This window comes from Macaca mulatta, chromosome 13 (genome assembly GCF_049350105.2).
Source record: "Macaca mulatta isolate MMU2019108-1 chromosome 13, T2T-MMU8v2.0, whole genome shotgun sequence".
In the NCBI taxonomy this organism is placed as follows: Eukaryota; Metazoa; Chordata; class Mammalia; order Primates; family Cercopithecidae; genus Macaca; species Macaca mulatta.
Genome location: NC_133418.1, coordinates 113,411,587 through 113,429,280, shown reverse-complemented (window position 1 = coordinate 113,429,280; position 17,694 = coordinate 113,411,587). Strand labels below are relative to the sequence as shown.

The 17,694-nt window shown below is 43.4% G+C and overlaps 1 long non-coding RNA gene across 1 annotated transcript; it reads left to right on the top strand.

Moving 5' to 3' along the window:
• The first annotated feature begins 631 nt into the window (after positions 1-631).
• LOC114671770 (uncharacterized) lies at positions 632-6,363 on the top strand. Its single transcript, XR_003721874.2, has 2 exons — positions 632-1,077; positions 5,541-6,363. It is a non-coding gene; the product is annotated as an uncharacterized LOC114671770 (long non-coding RNA).
• Positions 6,364-17,694: the final 11,331 nt, after the last annotated feature.

Here is a 17,694-nt window from a genome sequence, read left to right as displayed (position 1 = left end):
CACGGACAGGAGACAGAACTGCCTGTGGAGAATTGCATTATAGCCAAGCGCCAGGATATATATTTATCTGTGCCTGACATTCTCATCTCTTTTTAAAGGAAAAGCCACACATTTGGCCAAAAGATGAAGTGGAAAAAATGTACTGTTGAACAAATATCCAGGATGGTTGCTCAGAATGTATAAAACGATGAACTGTGTGGAAAAATCATGCCTGTGGCAAATTGTCAGCAGGCTATATTTGGGGGTCCGAATGCAAGGCCCCTGCCAACTGAGTTCACATAGCCCCAGTGTTTTTCCACTTCTATTTATAGCGATGCACACATTCACACACAAAAAATGCAGAGGACATTGGACTTCGTTTTTAAATGATGAAAATGTTCTAAATGTATCTGGTTTCAGCACGTGAGAGCCGCTCTGCTGTCTACGATTAGCTTTGCTTACTGAAGAAGGGATTAATCAACGTGGGGAAAACAACATAATATGATCCTTTGGGAATCTGAAAGTCTGAAAACAACTTTTTTCTCTATTTCCTTTTAAAAATGTAATTCACTTCAACAAAACTTTATTGAGCACCAACGATGCAAAAAGTTAACTTGGGACCTAAATACAAGCAAGACACACTCTCTGGCCACAAGAAGCTGGCAGTTTTCAGAGGGAGGTACAGATACTGAAATAAAACCCATGGCAAGGATGGTCTGTGCCTTAATAGAACCGCGGACAAATGTATCAGGCACACAGAAGAGGGTGTGAAAGAAATGGACATCTGATTGTTGTCTCTCAGCCTCCATTCCTCCTGCCCCTTTTCCAGCAGCCATTGCTTCTAGTTGGAGAACCACGTGTTTCCAGCGAGGGAGATTCTTCTTTCCAGCTTCAGCTGTTGAAAGGGAGACCTGGCTTGGCCAATCAGGGCAGCCATCCCCCTGGGCACAGTGATAGGTTCAGGCCCACCCCGAGCTGGACCAATCAGAGTGAAGACTGAGACTTTGGCAGGGAATGCTGAAACAAAGGCTGAGCCTTAGTGTTGGATTTGAAGGAAGAAGCCCCAGGAGCTGCTGAGAGCTGTTTTGTAACCATGAGGTGAGTCAGCCTTCCAATGAGGCTAACTGCAGAAGGTGAATGAAGAGACGGAAATAAACTAGAACCACCAAAATATTTCTTACCTAATGCCATTCTTATTCTGGGGTTTTCAGTCATGTGAAACTATAAATTCTTCTCATTGTCTAAGTCAGTTGGAGTTAGGTATTTTTGCACTCCCAACCAAAAGCATCCTTGGTGATACAGGATGGATTAGGGTGTACTTCCTGGAGGAAGTGGCACAGAACCTAAAACTTGAGGATGGGTTGGATTTGGATGGGAGAGGACAAGAATGTCTTGACGACTGTGCATGTGGCTGGGAGTGGGATGAATCCTATTCCAACGCAGCTGACCCTGGAAACATTGGGCTGGTGAGATCTTGGCATGTAGTAAAGGACACACTAAAGAATTTGGTCTTAATCTTGCAGGCAGTGTTTGTGTGAGTGTGATGGGAGGTTGTTCCCTTCTTTCTCAAATCCCTCCTCAGGTACCAGGAATTCATTCAGTGCATTCACATTTGCTGTTCACAGCTCAAACTTTATAGCAAGGTAAAGCCAGAATGTTCAGGTGAAGAAGCGGAGAATGGCTGCATTAATTTCCTAGGCTGTCAGAAGAGAGAGCCACACACTGGGTGGCTTCCATCCACACAAATGTAATTCTTTCACAGTTCTGGAAGCTGGAAGTCTGAAATCAAGGTGTCAGCAGGGCTATGCTTCCTCCAAAGGCTCTAGGGTGGGATCCTTCCTTGCCTCTCCAGTTTTTGGTAGAGAAGTTTTTGGCTTATCCCAGCTTACTCCAATCTCTGCCCCTGTCTTCACATGGCCTTCTCATGTCTCTGCATCCTGGCCTGTTCTTCCAAGGACACCAGTCATTGGGTTTAGAGTCACTCTAAATTCAGGATGATTTCATCTCACGACACTTAACTAATTATATCTACAAAGATCCTATTTCCAAATAAGGTCATATTCTGAAGGTTCTCGTGGCATACATTTTGGGGGACACTATTCAGCCCACTACATTGACCAATACCAAAGCCATCTGATGCTCCATAATTTATGTCAGTTAAGCTATGGAGTCCCCTCTTGCTGGCTGTGCTTTGGCCCTTGGTGGCATTGCTGGACTCTCAGTCTTCCTGTGAACCCAACCACTGTGTCCTGTCTTTTAAAAATTTATTTTCGTTTGAGATGGGGTCTTACTATGTTGCCCAGGCTGGGAGTACAGTGGCTATTCACAGGAGTGATCACAGTACATGGCAGCCTCAAACTCCTGGACCGAAGTGATCCTCCTGCCTCAGCCTCCCAGGTAGCTGGGACTACAAGAGCATGCCACCAGGCCTGGCTTTGTGTTCTCTCTTAATAATGAGAATAACTAACTTACTATGGAGGAAGTACTGTGACAAAAGCTTCTTGCTCAAACTTAGGCACTTTCCTTGGCTTCTGACATGTCAAGGATTTTCAAGAAAGGAAAAAAGAGAGAAGGAAGAATGGGCGAGGAAGGGATTATAACCCCACTTTTCAGATATGACTCTAAAAAAATGAAGCGACTTGCTCAGAAAACGGAACAATGCTGAGATGTGAGGGCACTCTTTCTAACTCCAAATGTGTGCTTTTTAACCTCTTCTTTCTGGCTCAGAAGGAAAACAAAATATAGCATGAAAGTCTAATGAATTATGTTGAGGCTGGGCTATCCAAGATGGCCAGTTAAAGGAGAAAAAGAGAGGTTCACTGTGCAGTATGTCTAAGCCTTGAGCTCCACTTATGAATTTATAATTTTTGCTTACAAGAACCTTCATTTGCATCATGTTGGGAAAGAGTAAGACCAAAGGAGATTAATCTGATGCCTTCAGGACCTTTTGTTTTCAGGCTGAGCAGCAGGCTGACAGTGGTGGGGGCAAATGGAAAGGAAAGCCATTTGGTGGGAGGGATCATCCAGTTTATAAGTATAAAAAAGTTATGACTCAGCTTTTGACAGGGACCCAGGAGAGGGACTTAGAATTGAGTCATTATGGATTATTCTCTGAACCCAATAGGCCAATAGGCCAATGTGTTTTATGGCTCAAGAGGTTAAACTAGTTTGGGACATGATTTCTTAAGATTTTAGAACCAAACCAAAATATATCGCTCTTCTCTTGGGCAAAGTCATGGTGCATTTGTGTCTGGCATTCTGTGTGTGTTTCTGGGGGTTTAATCTCAAGAAAACTGCTGTAATTCCTCATTTGTTTTACTGATAGGGAAAAAGATCTCCATATAAATGAAATTTCCAGGTATTTGAAGAGTAACCAACTGAGAACTAAAACATTTTAACTTTGAGCATTTGGGAAGGACTCTTTCCAAATGGTAGTACACATCTGTGCACTTTCTAAAACTAGGAAATGACATGATGATTTAGGGTCACCAGTAGGAACACCATTTATCATATGGACTGGACACAGTGATTATGTCAGTGGCAAGATACTAGAGTGGACAGAGTCTGAGCTTTGAAGTTACCCTGACCAGCTTTGAATTCCAGCTGCCTCCTAGCAGCTATACAATTTTGTAGGAGTGACCTAACCTCTCAGCCTCAGTTTCCTTATATATAAAATGGGGGTAATAATTCTTACCTCCTGGGGTCATTGTGTGGATTAAATGACATAATATGTATCCATTAGATACATAGTGTGTACATAGAGCTTTCAGCAGCACACCTGACAAATAGAATGTGCCCACATGATTATCAACAACACAAAAAAGTCAACTGTTGTTGTTATTGTCCCTACAGTAACACTCCACTAACTCTCCCAAGATGGTTATTTTCATTGTAAGGACATGGAGTTTATTGAGTTTTACGTCCGTTTGTGTTTTTTTAAATGTTTGCTTTTTAAGGGGTGGGGGTGGTCTGGTGACTTTCTTGCTGCAGCTCTCTTCCTGCGTGGGAGTGCTTGCCAAAACATGACTTCCCCATCCTTTCTCATTCCATTCATTTATCCAACACGCATCGGTGACACAACGCAATGTGAGAACATACACGCCAGATGAGTCCCAAATACAATGTTTGGAGAACTGAGAGGAAACGGGGATGAATAAAGGAAGAATGGATGCATGAGTGTGTCACAAATGAAGAAACTCACAGGAAGGCCGTAAGAGCAAGGGGCAAACACCAGAGCGCTTTCCATATGCCTGATAGACTCTTCCCAAAAGCATACAACCCATTTTCCATTGTCATCAAATATTAGCAGACACCATCATAGGGTTTGCCTTTGGCATGAAAGATCTGGAAGAAGCTCAAAGGTCCTCAAGCCCCTACCCTTCAAGATGCAGTGATGGAAATCTTGGTGTCTCAAACCAAACAGGTCCAACGTACGTATGTCTCACATTCACAGCCAAAGCAGCCCCTCTTCCCTCTATGCCTATTTCATATGCTGATGATCCATCCAGGAAGACTGCAACAAATCTCAGAGGCACTGGGAATCGAAACTTCCATTGCCTCCCACCTCCAGTTATCCCAATGCAGATAACTCCAAGCAGGGAAGACCAGATGAGTGAATCCTCAGCACACAGGCTGGGGATGACCATCAGACAACTAGGAATGGCCAACACCTTGAACTGGAGGTACTCCAAGGGTTGTGTTTTTAATTTCTGATGTTAGTTGTAAGATGCATTCCTTTAGAGCTATTAATTATGTAAGTAATAGTAGACAAATATGGACCCTGAGGAAGGGAGCCAAGGGAACGGGCCTGAATTTTCTGCTCTTTTGGGCAGGTGATGACTCCAAGTCATTACAATTTAGATGCATCCTTATTTTGCAGTCACAGCTTGCTGAGATCTGAGGACATGATCAGATACACTGACATGGATGTTACCATGTGGACAAGGAATGAGCAACCTTGAAAAATGTATTTTTCTACAGGCTGTTTTGGTTTTAAGATCTTGAGAAAGAAGTCCAGGAATTCACAAGCTTGAAAAGGAGATGCTGAGGCCACTCTGAAGACTTGAAGCCTTTTGCCTTGGAGGCAGTCCCAGGCCCACCACTCTTAGCAAAGGTCTCCTCCTGCCCTTTCCCAGATCTAACACAGGACACCAGGCGGAGAGGAACCGCCCCTTTTTCCTTCTCACTATTCTGGCTCTTGTTAGAGTGACAGTGGGATGGGAACTAGGACTCCTTGTCATTGCCAACGGTTGCCTTGAAGGACTGGAGTCTGAGAGTAAGCAAAGCTCATGACCCACACAAAAAGACCAGCTTCATGAAAGCTTAATGAAGTTACTAGTGTGAACTTAGAAGCAAGGTTGGATAATTAATTTTGTCCTGGCTATTTGTGAATAAACAAAGATTAATACAGTGATTTCCATTTCGTTGAGTATTTTTTGGCCTCCAAACAGGAAGGTCACGTGGTTTTGCTCTTGTTTGCATGAAGCGAAATTCTGGGGTCCTCTCAATAAACCCACACGTTTCTATCTGATGATGACAGCTGGCTTCTTGTGTTTTTCCAGGCCGAATTTTGACAGTGTTTCTTGCGCATTCTTCACCATCATTTGTAGCCACCTTGGCAGCGTCTGTAGACAAGAAGATAAGGGACTTTCAAACCTACCCATGAAGAGGAAGTGGCCCCAGAGTTCAGATAAAGTCCTGCCGTATACGGGCTGTATAAATGCAATTTGACCACTTGAGATTTTAAGTCTTAAGAATCTTTCAATTTCTCAGGCTCTGGCAGGAGTAAGAGAATATCCTGGATGTTTATAAAATTCGATGACCTTTTAAATCCATCCCACTTGAAGGAAGAGCTAGATTTCTGGACCCCCATTTTCTGAGGCTTTCCAGGGTGGACGCATGCCATCAGCTCCCCCTGCAGGTCTGAATCTGTCCTGCCAGGGAATTCCTGAGATCCACTGAGAAAGTGGATTCTGGAAGGGCTCTGAATTGTGTCGCACAGATGAAATGCTTCTGCTGCTTGGAGATGACCCACCTTTCTGCTGGAAGCCACACGTCCTGGGAATGCACCAAAGTCTGAGGCTGTCAGTACCTTACTATGCTGCAGGAAGACAAATCCCACCTAAAACTTCAGTGCCCAGGCAGGACCTTCCTTGCGCTAATTGCACTTTAGAATATTTGATTTTCTATTCTTTGTAAGCACTGTGGCCCTGTGGTAAATCCATCACAGATAAAATGGCCTCTACATGAGCCATGTGCTAAAAAATGATATGTATACCCATTGTGTGTTGAGTCTAAAAGTTGTTTCTCAAAAAGCTTTGGATTGTCTCGAATTTTATATGCGAGTCTGCTGATTCAGTCATTCAATAAATATTGTGATAGACATTCTGCTATGTGATTGATATGTGACAGACATTGTTTTAGGCACCCTGGACAAAGGAAGAGACCAAGGCAGGCGAAGACCCCATTCTCATGGACCCTCAGGAACAGCAGTGACGACATACAGTAAACAAGTGCATGAACATAAGTGTGGTGTGATTTCATGAGGAGATGGTGCTATAAAGAAGAGTAAAGCAGGACAGGCCAGGCATGGTGGCTCATGCCTATAATCCCAGCACTTTGGGAGGCCGAGGCAGGCAGATCACTTGAGGTCAGGAGTTTGAGACCAGCCTGGCCAACGTGGTGAAACCCCATCTCTAGGAAAAAATACAAAAAAAAATTAACCAGGCATGGTGACACGTGTCTGTAGTCCCAGTTACTTGGGAGGCTGAGACAGGAGAATCACTTGAATCCGGGAGGTGGAGGTTGCAATGAGCTGAAGTCACACCATTGCACTCCAGCCTAGGCAACAGAGTGAGACTCTGTCTCAAAAAAAAAAAAAAAAAAAAAAAAAAAAGGCCAGGTGCAGTGGCTCATACCTGTAGTCCCAGCACTTCGGGAAGCTAAGATGGGTGGATCACGAGGTCAAGAGATGGAGACCATCCTGGCCAACATGGTGAAATCCCGTCTGTACTAAAAATACAAAAATTAGCTGGGTGTGGTGGCACATGCCTGTAGTCCCAGCTACTGGGGAGGCTGAGGCAGGAGAATCGCCTGAACCCAGAAAGCAGATGTTGCAGTGAGCCAAGATCGTGCCACTGCATTTCAGCCTGGTGACAGAGCAAGACTCCGTCTCAAAAAAAAAATAAATAAATAAATAATAAAGAGTAAAACAGGATAAAGAATTGGAGTGACTGGGGGTGTACTCTTTTTGAAAGACTGGTCAAGGTAAGTTGAATTAGAAACCTACATAAAGGAAGACACCAACCCATGCGAAGATGTGGGTGGAGAGCATTTCAGGAGAGGAGGCAGCAAGTACAAATGCCCTGAGGTGGAAATGAGCTTTGTGTGCTCCAGGAAAAGCAAAAAGGCCAAGAGAGGCAGGACCGCAGAGTGTTAGGGAGTCAGTTGGAGGAGATGGAGCCCAAGAAGTAGGCAGGATATGTTGTGTAGGACCTTAAAGAATATGGTAAGGAGTTTGGATTTTATTGTGAGATGGGCAACCATTGGAGACCTTTCAGTAGAGTGAAGTGATCTAATTTACGGTTTTAAAACTTCCCTTCTGGCTACTATGTGCAGAAAAGACTTGAGAAAGACAGGTGTGGAGCCAGGGTATCTCAGTGAGGGGCTATTCTATAATAGAAGCCCTCTGAGAGGTGCTGGTGTCTTGGTAGTCATCGAAGTGGTAAGATGTAGGCAAATTCTGGCTATATTTTGAGGACAGAGCCACAGGACCTGCTGGTTAATTGGATGTACGAAGTGAGATAAAAGAAAGAAATCCAGCTGGGCGCCATGGCTTGTGCCTGTAATCCCAGCACTTTGGGAGGCTGAGGCGGGCGGATCATGAGGTCAGGAGATCGAGACCATCCTGGCCAACATGGTGAAACCCCATCTCTAATAAATATACAAAAATTAGCTGGGTGTGTTGGCACGCGCCTGTAATCCCAGCTACTTGGGAGGCTGAGGCAAGAGAATCACTTGAACCCGGGAGGCAGAGATTGTAGTGAGCCAAGATCTCACCACTGCACTCCAGCCAGGGTGACAGAGTGAGACTCTGTCTCAAAAAAAAAAAAAAAAAAAAAAAGAAAAGAAAAAGAAGAAAAGAAATAAATCAGGTATGACTCCTGGCCTGGGCAATTAACTGAGATTGGGAGGACCGGGGGAAGAACACATTTGGGTGGGTGGAATCAAGAGTTCTGCTTGGACAAGTTAAGTTTAAGAAACTTATTAGTCATCCATCTGGAGATGTCAAGCAGGCAGTCTGGAACACATGCTCCATGCACGAATAACGAGGAGAAAACTATTTATGGAAAGAGGAGCTCCGTTCTGTAATACGTTGTGACACCTGGTTGTGAGCCTGCTCATCTCCTAGGTCTTGGTTTTCTATTTTGTAAAATGATGGGCTTGGCTGGTCTCTGAGGGTCTTTTCGGTCATGCAAGTAGAAAAGAGAAGATTCACATTGAAATTCACTGAGCAACAGGAGAGGGCTAGGCCTGCTGCTGGCTGGACATAAACCCATGAGACAGAAGACCCCAAGAAGACTGGCAGCTTATCTTAGGAACCTGAATTGGAAATGAGTCTTTGCAAAGCAATCACAGGCTTGTTTGAAAGTGGGAGTTTTGGGGAAGGAAGCACTTTAGCAGCAGCAGATGAATCTGCTCAAAGCAAAGCAGTATAAAACTTTGTATAAACAGGATTTGCAGGGAAGACAGTGAAGTGATGCTACTTCACTTCCTGGATCCTTTATCGCTATAACAGGTAAATATGGGCACCTGTGTCTGCCAGGAACATTGACATTTAATAGAGAAGTTTTTGTTTTGCTTTTTGCTTTACCTTTCCTTCTTCTTCTTCTTTTTTTTTTTTTTTTTTGAGACAGAGTCTTGTCCTGTCACCCAGGCTAGAGTGCAGTGGCACGATCTCAGCTCACTGGAACCTCTGCCTCCCAGGTTCAAGCAATTCTCCCGCCTCAGCCTTCTGAGCAGCTGGGATTACACGTGCGCACCACCATGCCTGGCTAATTTTTGTATATTTAGTAGAGACGGGGTTTCACCATGTTGGTCAGGATGGTCTCAAACTGCCAACCTTGTGATCCGCTCGCCTTGGCCTCCCAAAGTGCTGGGACTACAGGCTTGAGTCACTGCACCCAGCTCTTGCTTTACCTTTGTTGACACTAGCCTACATTGCCTGGATACACGTTAGGTTTATTTTGTTTTTTTCTTTCATTTTTCTGTTCACATTTAGTCTTCTCACTGTACAAAGTGCTTTCATATTTCTGAACACCACATTTGGTCAGCATAACAGCCCTGTGGCTAGGAATATAATTAGATAATCCTGTTTTGGAGATAAAGAAACTGAAGTTCAGAGAGGTTGAGTAACTTGCTCAAGACCACCCAGACAACATAAGGATGAACCTAGGTTTTATGGATCCCTATGATTTCCTCTTTCTCATTATTCCATTTGGTCTTCCAAATGGAAAGGCTTGCTAAAGATTACTTGGCCGATTCCTGGACACTGTATGGTACAATTGATTATTTTGTGCTTTTCTTTTCAGATGGGAATATAGAAATGACACTGGTTTAGGTTTTCATGTTGCTTTATAAAGCCTCCCTGGTATTGCTAAAGTAGTGAGGTGTGTGGCACACTTCTGAACTAGTGGTTTTTGTTGTTGTTGTTGTTTTTTTTTTTAATCTTTCAAATACAACTCTTAGACACTATAACAAGTTTAGGAGTATTTGGGTTTTCTCTTCCACAGTGATGTTCAGCAGAGGGGAAGGAAGATCTTAGCAATATGGCCAGTGGAGGGAAGACTAAAGTAGAAGCTTACGCTTTTCAGCGTCTATGAGTTGGAGGATGAGATGGCCAGGTGATTCTAATCCAGGAGTGCGTTCTAATTTGTTGTAATTACTATTGCTATGTAACCAATTATCCCTAAACTAAGCAGCTTATAACAACCATTTGACTACCCTCACAGATTCTGTGGTCAGAAATTGGACATGGCAGTGGGATGGCTCGGGAGCCTCAGGTGGGAAGACTTAATGGCTAAGAGTGACTCAACAGCTGGGGTCTGGAATCCCAGGAGACATCACCACTTACTGTCTGGTGGTTGATCTGGCTGTTGGGTGGAACCTCAGCCACGGCTGTTGATTGGGGAAGCCACGTGTGGCCTTTCCACGAGGCCTGGGCTTCCTCACACTGTGGAGGTTTTGGGATAGTGGTTCCTTGGGGCTCATGGCTCCAAAAGCGTGAGCCCCAAGGAACAGGGAAGAAACTGCATTGCCTTTTTTTTTTTTTTTTTTTTTGAGACGGAGTCTCGCACTCTAGGCCAGGCTGGAGTGCAGTGGCGCCATCTTGGCTCACTGCAAGCTCTGCTTTCCAGGTTCATGCCATTCTCCTGCCTCAGCCTCCCTAGTAGCTGGGACTACGGGCACCCACCGCCATGCCTGGCTAATTTTTTGTATTTTTAGTAGAGACAGGGTTTCACCGTGTTAGCCAGGATGGTCTCGATCTCCTGAACTTGTGATGTACCCACCTCAGCCTCCCAAAGTGCTGGGAGTACAGGCATGAGGTACCGCGCCCGGTCATTGCCTTTTTTAAGGTAGCCTCAGAGAGCATCACTTCTGCACATTCTATCAACTGCGATCAAGTCCCAAGCCTGCCTAGATTCAAGGATCCAGGACATAGACCCTGCCTCTTGATGGAAGGTCACATTGTAGGAGAAGATGTGGGATGGGAGATATTGCCACAGTCATCTATGGAAAATACCATGTGCCATTCTACTGAGGGTGTATCACCTCTGGGCTTTACTAACAATAGTGAAGGGACATGCTCATCTGCCAGATGCCATTGAAGTATTGCTGGGGCTGTAGCTCATGGCCAGTTACAGCTGCTTGGGTTTGAATCAGATCTCTCAACCAACCAACCAACCAATGCAGGAACCAGCCTAGCGACAGCAGCACCCTATAAGAGTCAAATACTGGGTCAAGAGCCAAGTATGAATTAAAAAGGCCCCTACCCTCAAGGATCACCTGAATCTTAAAGTTAGTGTACATAAAGCTAGCTGGAGTAAAAGTTTAAACTACAGATGGCTGTCTGCCTCCCTCCATTCTAATTCAGTTGTCAGTTCCAGTTGGGGCCCAGGAATCTGCATTGTAACAAGCCTGTAGGTGGTTCTAGCATAAGAGATCTGAGGGGGGCACTTTGAGACTCAGTGATGCAGCAGAACGAGCGCTTTGAGGCTGGGCACAGTGGCTCATGCCTGTAATCCTAACACTTTGGGAGGCTGAAGTAGGTGGATCACTTGAGATCAGGAGTTCAAGACCAGCCTGGTCAACATGGTGAAACCCTGTCTCTACTTAAAAATATAAAAATTAGCCAGGCATGGTGGCACACACCTGTAATTCCAGCTACTCAGGAGGCCGAGGTGGAAGGATCGCTTGAACCTGGGAGGTGGAGGTTGCAATAAGCCAAGATCATGCCATTGCACTCCGGCCTAGGCAACAGAGTGAGACTCTGTCTCAAACAAACAAACAAACAAAAACAACAAAAAAAAACACCTAGCATTTTGGTCCAGAGAGTGAGCTTGGGTGCTTTTCATAAGTCATTAGCTTTCAGGTCGCCTGGCTTCTCTCCTTGCATCTTACTAGCTCTGGTAGGTTAGATTGTTATGCCTGTTTTTATTTTATAGCCTGGACGCCTCAAAACCATCGTTTTTGCCTGCTAGTGAAAATGAATCTGGGCCTTTTATATATTTTTTCTTTGCTAGCTGGCACAATTTTAAGCTTTGTCAGTAGAGATGCTGCAGACAAAAAACGGTTTTGCTTTCTGGTTCCCATAGGCTTGACCAGCAGCCTGCTTTAAGGAGTTGCTTCTCCGGCGAATGGCTCCTGCAACACACGTAGCTTCTCAAGCGCACAGCTCCTGCACAAACGGTGGTGCATCTATGCAGTGGAAAATGATTCAGCAAGAAAAAAAATGAGCTTTCAAGCCACAAAAAGACATGGAAGAATCTTAAATGCATATTGCTAAGTTAAAGAAGCCAGTCTGAAAAGGCCACAACTGTATATCATTCTGGAAAAGGCAAAACTATAGAGACAGTGAAAAGACCAGTGGTTGCCAGGAGTTAGGGGTAGGGAAGGGGAGATCAATAGGTGAAGCACAGGGGATTTTTAGGGTGGTGAAACTATCAGGTGTGATACTGTAGTGGTAGATACAAGACATCACGCACTCAGCAAAACCTGTAGAGATGTACAACAGAAAGAGTGAATCCGAACTGAAACTACAGACTTAATAATAATACATTAATATCGGGTCATCAATTGTAACAGGTGTACTACATCAATGCAAGATGTCATTAATAGTAGGGGAAACTATGCACAGAAAGAGGGGGTTATATGGGAATTTTGTACTTTGCATCATTTTTCTGTAAACCTAAAACTACTCTAAAAATATAATCTACTTTTAAACGTCATTGAAGGCAAAAAGAAAAGGTTCAGCAAACATTGATTTTAGAATTTTAAGTCCCCCTCCTCCTACAATTCTGCCTAGAGTATTTGATTATTTCTTTTCATATTTACAGTGGCACAAAGGGAAAATAATGGACACTTTACATTTTACCTAAGACATTTTGCAGTTCTACATAGATACTGACATTTCATTTTCATTTTTATTTATTTATTATTTTGAGACAGAGTCTCACTCTGTTATCTAGGCTGGAGTGCAGTGGCGCAATCTTGGCTCATTGCAACCTCTGCCTCCTGGGTTCAAGTGATTCTTGTGCCTCGGCTTCCCGAGTAGCTGGGATTACAAGTGTGCACCTCCATGCCTGACTAATTTTTTTTTTGTATTTTTAGCAGATACTGGGTTTCTCCATGTTGGCCAGGCTGATCTCAAACTCCTGACCTCAGGTGATCTGCCTGCCTCAGCCTCCCAAAGTGCTGGGATTACAGGCATGAGCCATCATGCCTGGCCTTATTTTTATCATATTCAACTCATCCATTCAAAATGCTGATGTATCAGCCAGGTGCAGTGGCTCACACCTGTAATCCCAGCACTTTGGGAGGCCGAGGCAAGTGATCACCTGAAGTCACGAGTTCAAGGCCAGCCTGGCCAACACAGTGAAACCCCATCTCGAAAAAAACAAAAAAAACAACAAAAAAAAACATTAGCCAGGTGTGGTGGTTCACACCTGTAGTTCCAGCTACTTGGGAGGCTGAGGCAGGAGATTCACTTGAACTTGGGAGATGGAAGTTACAGTGAGCTGAGATCGGGCCACTGCACTCCAGCCTGGGTGGCACAGCAAGACTCTGCCTCAAAAAACAGAAAAGAAAAAAAAAGTGATCAATGTTTTCACTTTGTAAGCCATCGTTTTATGTACAGGGTGTACATAAAATCTTCATAGGAAAAATCTTCATAGGAAAAGGAGAGTCCGTGGAAAAACTAAATTCTCCCTTTCAGATTTGTCCACTGTGTGGTAGTGGCAACAGCAATTTCTAGAAGAAAGGTCTTGGATCGCACTGCCAAGTTACAGCTTCATAAACTATCAAGTGAGCTGTTTTCCATGAGGACAACTCACACACTTGCTATCACCATACACAGTGAGCTACTAAAGATACCACAGCTCTCAGGGCTGACGTCAAGCGGATATGAGAATGCGACACAGCTGATTGCCTGCTCCAAGTCCCAAATTGGAAACATGAGCTTGCCCACATAAGACATTCCAACTAACGCAACAAATGAATCCTCAAATGCTCCTCACGATCATTTGTTTTAAAAAGCTCAAGTGATTTTTCATTGTCTCAGACTGCTGCTGTGGAAGGTTGCCTATTAGAAAAAATAAAAGACAGAATCAAATGGAATATTTCCTAAGGCAGGGCAGAAAGAACAAAGTATTAAAAAGGACAAGAAGTCCCACTGCTGTAACAGAGATAGAGATTCCTGATCAAGAAGCCACATTTTTAGGAAAGTGGGATGTGCTGTTTTATTTTTAAAATGAGATGCAATCAATGACACACGCTGTACAGCATGTATTCTGTGTACTAACCTCTCCCCTGGTTGCGTATTATTTTTCTACCCTTATTTACCCTTTGCCCCAGTTTTCTTAACTCTTTGAGAAAATACTATATCTTTTCATAAGATATTGGAAATCCTATTTGATACCTTGTGAAGTGAAAATAAGCAGAAAATGACGTATTTTGAGCATTAATGATAACTTTCTAAATGTGCTGCAACGGATTATTTTTGGTGACTCTACTTAAAATACTCAAATCAAATTCCCTACTTGAGTATCAGCATAAATATTCCAGAGTTCTGAAATCAAGATTTAAAGAGTTATTCCAGCATACATATATATACATAGACATCGATGTAACTTTCATAAGACATGTATTACAAGCTGCTCTAACTACAGTTCCAGAGGTTCACTGACCCACGAAAATAACCTTAGTAGTGAAGTACAAAATCCAATCTAGAAAGCAGCCCAGGGATTTAGTCAGATTGCTTCTTCTCACCGGGTAGCATCATACAGTATGTATTCCTACCCACACACACTGGTAAAGGGAAGAAAGAAATGGTCAGTAGTAGGAGAAATGGGCTTAGGTAGTGATATGGTTTGGATTTGTGTCCCTGTCCAAATCTCGTGTGGAACTGTAATCCCCAGTGCTGGAGGAGGGGCCTGGTGGGAGGTGATGGGATGATGGGGGCAGATTTTCCCCTTGCTGTTCTCATGATAGTGAATGAGTTCTCATGAGATCTGGTTGTTTACAAGTGTGTACTGCCTCCTTCGCTCTCTTCCTCTTGTGCCAGCCATGTAAAATGTGCCTCCTTCGTCTTCGCATTCCGCCATGATTGTAAGTTTCCCGAGGTCTCCCCAGCCATGCTTCCTGAACAGCCTGCGGAACAGTGAGCCAACTAAACCTCTTTTCTTTATAAATTACCCAGCCTCAGGTAGTTCCTTATAGCAATGCGAGAACAAACTCATCCAGATGGTATGGTCATCTTGATTTGATAGTTAATGTTTGCCTGCTTGCCCCAAATGCTGAAGAGCTGTCTGACAATTAAGACCATCTCCAGTAACTACAGCATGAGCTGAAAGAATTCCACACCTCAAATTCCATAGCCTGACAAGGGGTCACCTTCATTTTTAAAGGGAATATGGCTTGTGAACTGTACTGTCTGGGGTCTGAATCCTGGCTCTAGTATTTCCCAGCTGTGGAGTTCTGGGTGAGCATGCCCTTACCTTCCTAAGCCTCAGCAACCACACTTACCTGACAAGGTAACACAAATATTAACTGTTTCTCCTAGTCCAGGGGCCGGCACATGATATGGGCTCAATAAATGGCAGTCATTATTATGAGTAGATAGTTATAACAATAATAAAGTGTTAGAAGATTCATGAAAGTACAAGAGGCTTGAAATTTCTATAAACCACTCCCCAAACATGATATAATGTTTACCTACAACCCAGTTTTTCCTTTTGCACCAACTAAAATCCAGCTGTGCAGCTGAGAGGCAATGAAATTGAGAAGAATGATTCTAAATTGTTGTAAATATATTTTCAAAGGATTGTAAATATACTTTCAAAGTTAAATGTAAAATGAGAGCCTGTTTGTAGACAACTGAGTTGGCTTGTGATGACATTTTTTACTAAAGCTGTCAGAGGATCTGAAAGAATTTTGCAAAGTACTGGACGTGATGTTCAGCTTCTTTAGAAAGCTGATGAGCACTAAGCAATATGTTGCCTTGTTGTAAATAGCAAGTCAGTGTCATGGTCTTTACTCTCCTTCACCAGATTATGTGATCGAATAAGTAACCACATGTTAGGTGGAAACAAATTGTTAAAGGCTCTTAACTAAGCAACATTTCAATATTTGTTTGTTTGTTTGTTTTGAGACAGGGTCTCTCTCTGTCACCCAGGCTCGAGTGCAGTGGTGCGATCATAGCTCACTACTGCCTTGATCTTCTGGCTCAAGTGATCCTCCCACCTCAGCCACTCAAAGTGCTGGTATTACAGGCGTGAGCCCCCGTACCCAGCTTCAATATTCCTTTTAAGTCTGGTTTGTTTTTTTCACTGCCAACACATTTTATTCTTAATGTTACCACCCAAGTCAACCAGAAGTCATTTAAGAAATAGCTGGTGTAGAAAATAATTTTGCAAAATGAGAAATCCATTCATGACTGGATTCCAAACCGGTATGAGCCTGTCCCCAGTGTTGGTGTCTCGTCTCCATGTAGTCTTTTGCCAACTCATCTGCTTTTGCCCCCGACCTGCACTTGGGCAGAATCCAGTGCAGATCCTCATGCATTTAGGAAGGGTGTCTGAAGGCTTATTCAGCAGCCACCAATCGTCACGTCTTCAGCATTTTCTATTACCACATTCAGTTACAAATAGGTACACAAGTATGAAGAGAAACGGAGGGCAAGGGACGTAAAATGACGCATGCTTCTCCTGCCCTGGTAAAATGTCCTTCTCTGGCGATATTGTCTCCATAGGCAGAATGGTTGTTTGTGACAGGAAGAGATCGTGGGGGTAGGGAGAGCAGGGTAAGTTTTTAAACAAATTCTTTTTGCAACATGTACTGATTATTTTATTTTTTCTCCATTGAAGAGACTTTTTTTTTCTTTTTTTGCTCTATTCAGCCATTTTATGCTTTAACTCTGCAAACAACAACAAAAAATACACTAAACTACATTTAGACAGATGGGAAGAAATGGAGAAAAGGACGATGACTCAAAACACTAAGTTGAAGCTGGGTGTTGTGGCATGCACCTGCAGTCCCAGCTACTCAGGAGGTTGACGCAGGAGGATCGCTTGAGCCCAGGAGTTCAAGGCTGCAGTGAGCTGTGATTGCACCACTGCACTCCAGCGTGGGCAACAGAGCAAAACCCTGTCTCAAAAACAAAACAAAACAAAACACCCCACTAATTGCTGAAAATGGTCAACTTTTTTTGCCTATGGACATCTACATGCTCCCGTACCATTTGTTGAAAAGACTGACCTTTCTCCATTAAATTGTTTTATCAGTTACACATTAAGTTCCTATGAGAGTAAGAAGAACAATGGGTTTGGAAGAAGGTTTGAAGATACAAGTGAAAATCTGAAAGAGACTTGTTCTAATATGGAATAACTTACAAGTTTTTCTGATTAAACTGTTAATTTTCATAGAATTATAGACTCACATGCAGTTGTAAGAAATAATACAGAGAACTCCTGTGTATTCTTTATACAGTTTCCCCAACGGTAAACTTGGAAAGTTATAGTAGAATATCACAGCCAGGATATTGACACTGATACAGTCAAAGTACAGGACAGTTTCACCATCACAAAGATCTTCTGTGTTGCTCTTCTAGAGATAGCCACACCTACCCCACCCCTACCCGTGTCCCTGGCCTCCAACAACCACTAATCTGTTATCCATTCTTTAATTTTGTTATTTCAAGAATGTTATATAAATAGGACTATACAGGATGCAACCTTTTGCAACTGGTTTTTTTTCCCCCCACTCCATCCAGTTCCCTGGAGATCCATCTAAGTTATGTGTATTAATAGTTTGTTCCTTCTTACACACACTGGGGCCTGTAGGGGTGGGGGAGGGAGAGCATCAGGAAGAATGGATGCTGGGCTTAATACCTAGGTGATGGGATGATCCGTGCAGCAAACCACCATGGGACACATTTACCTG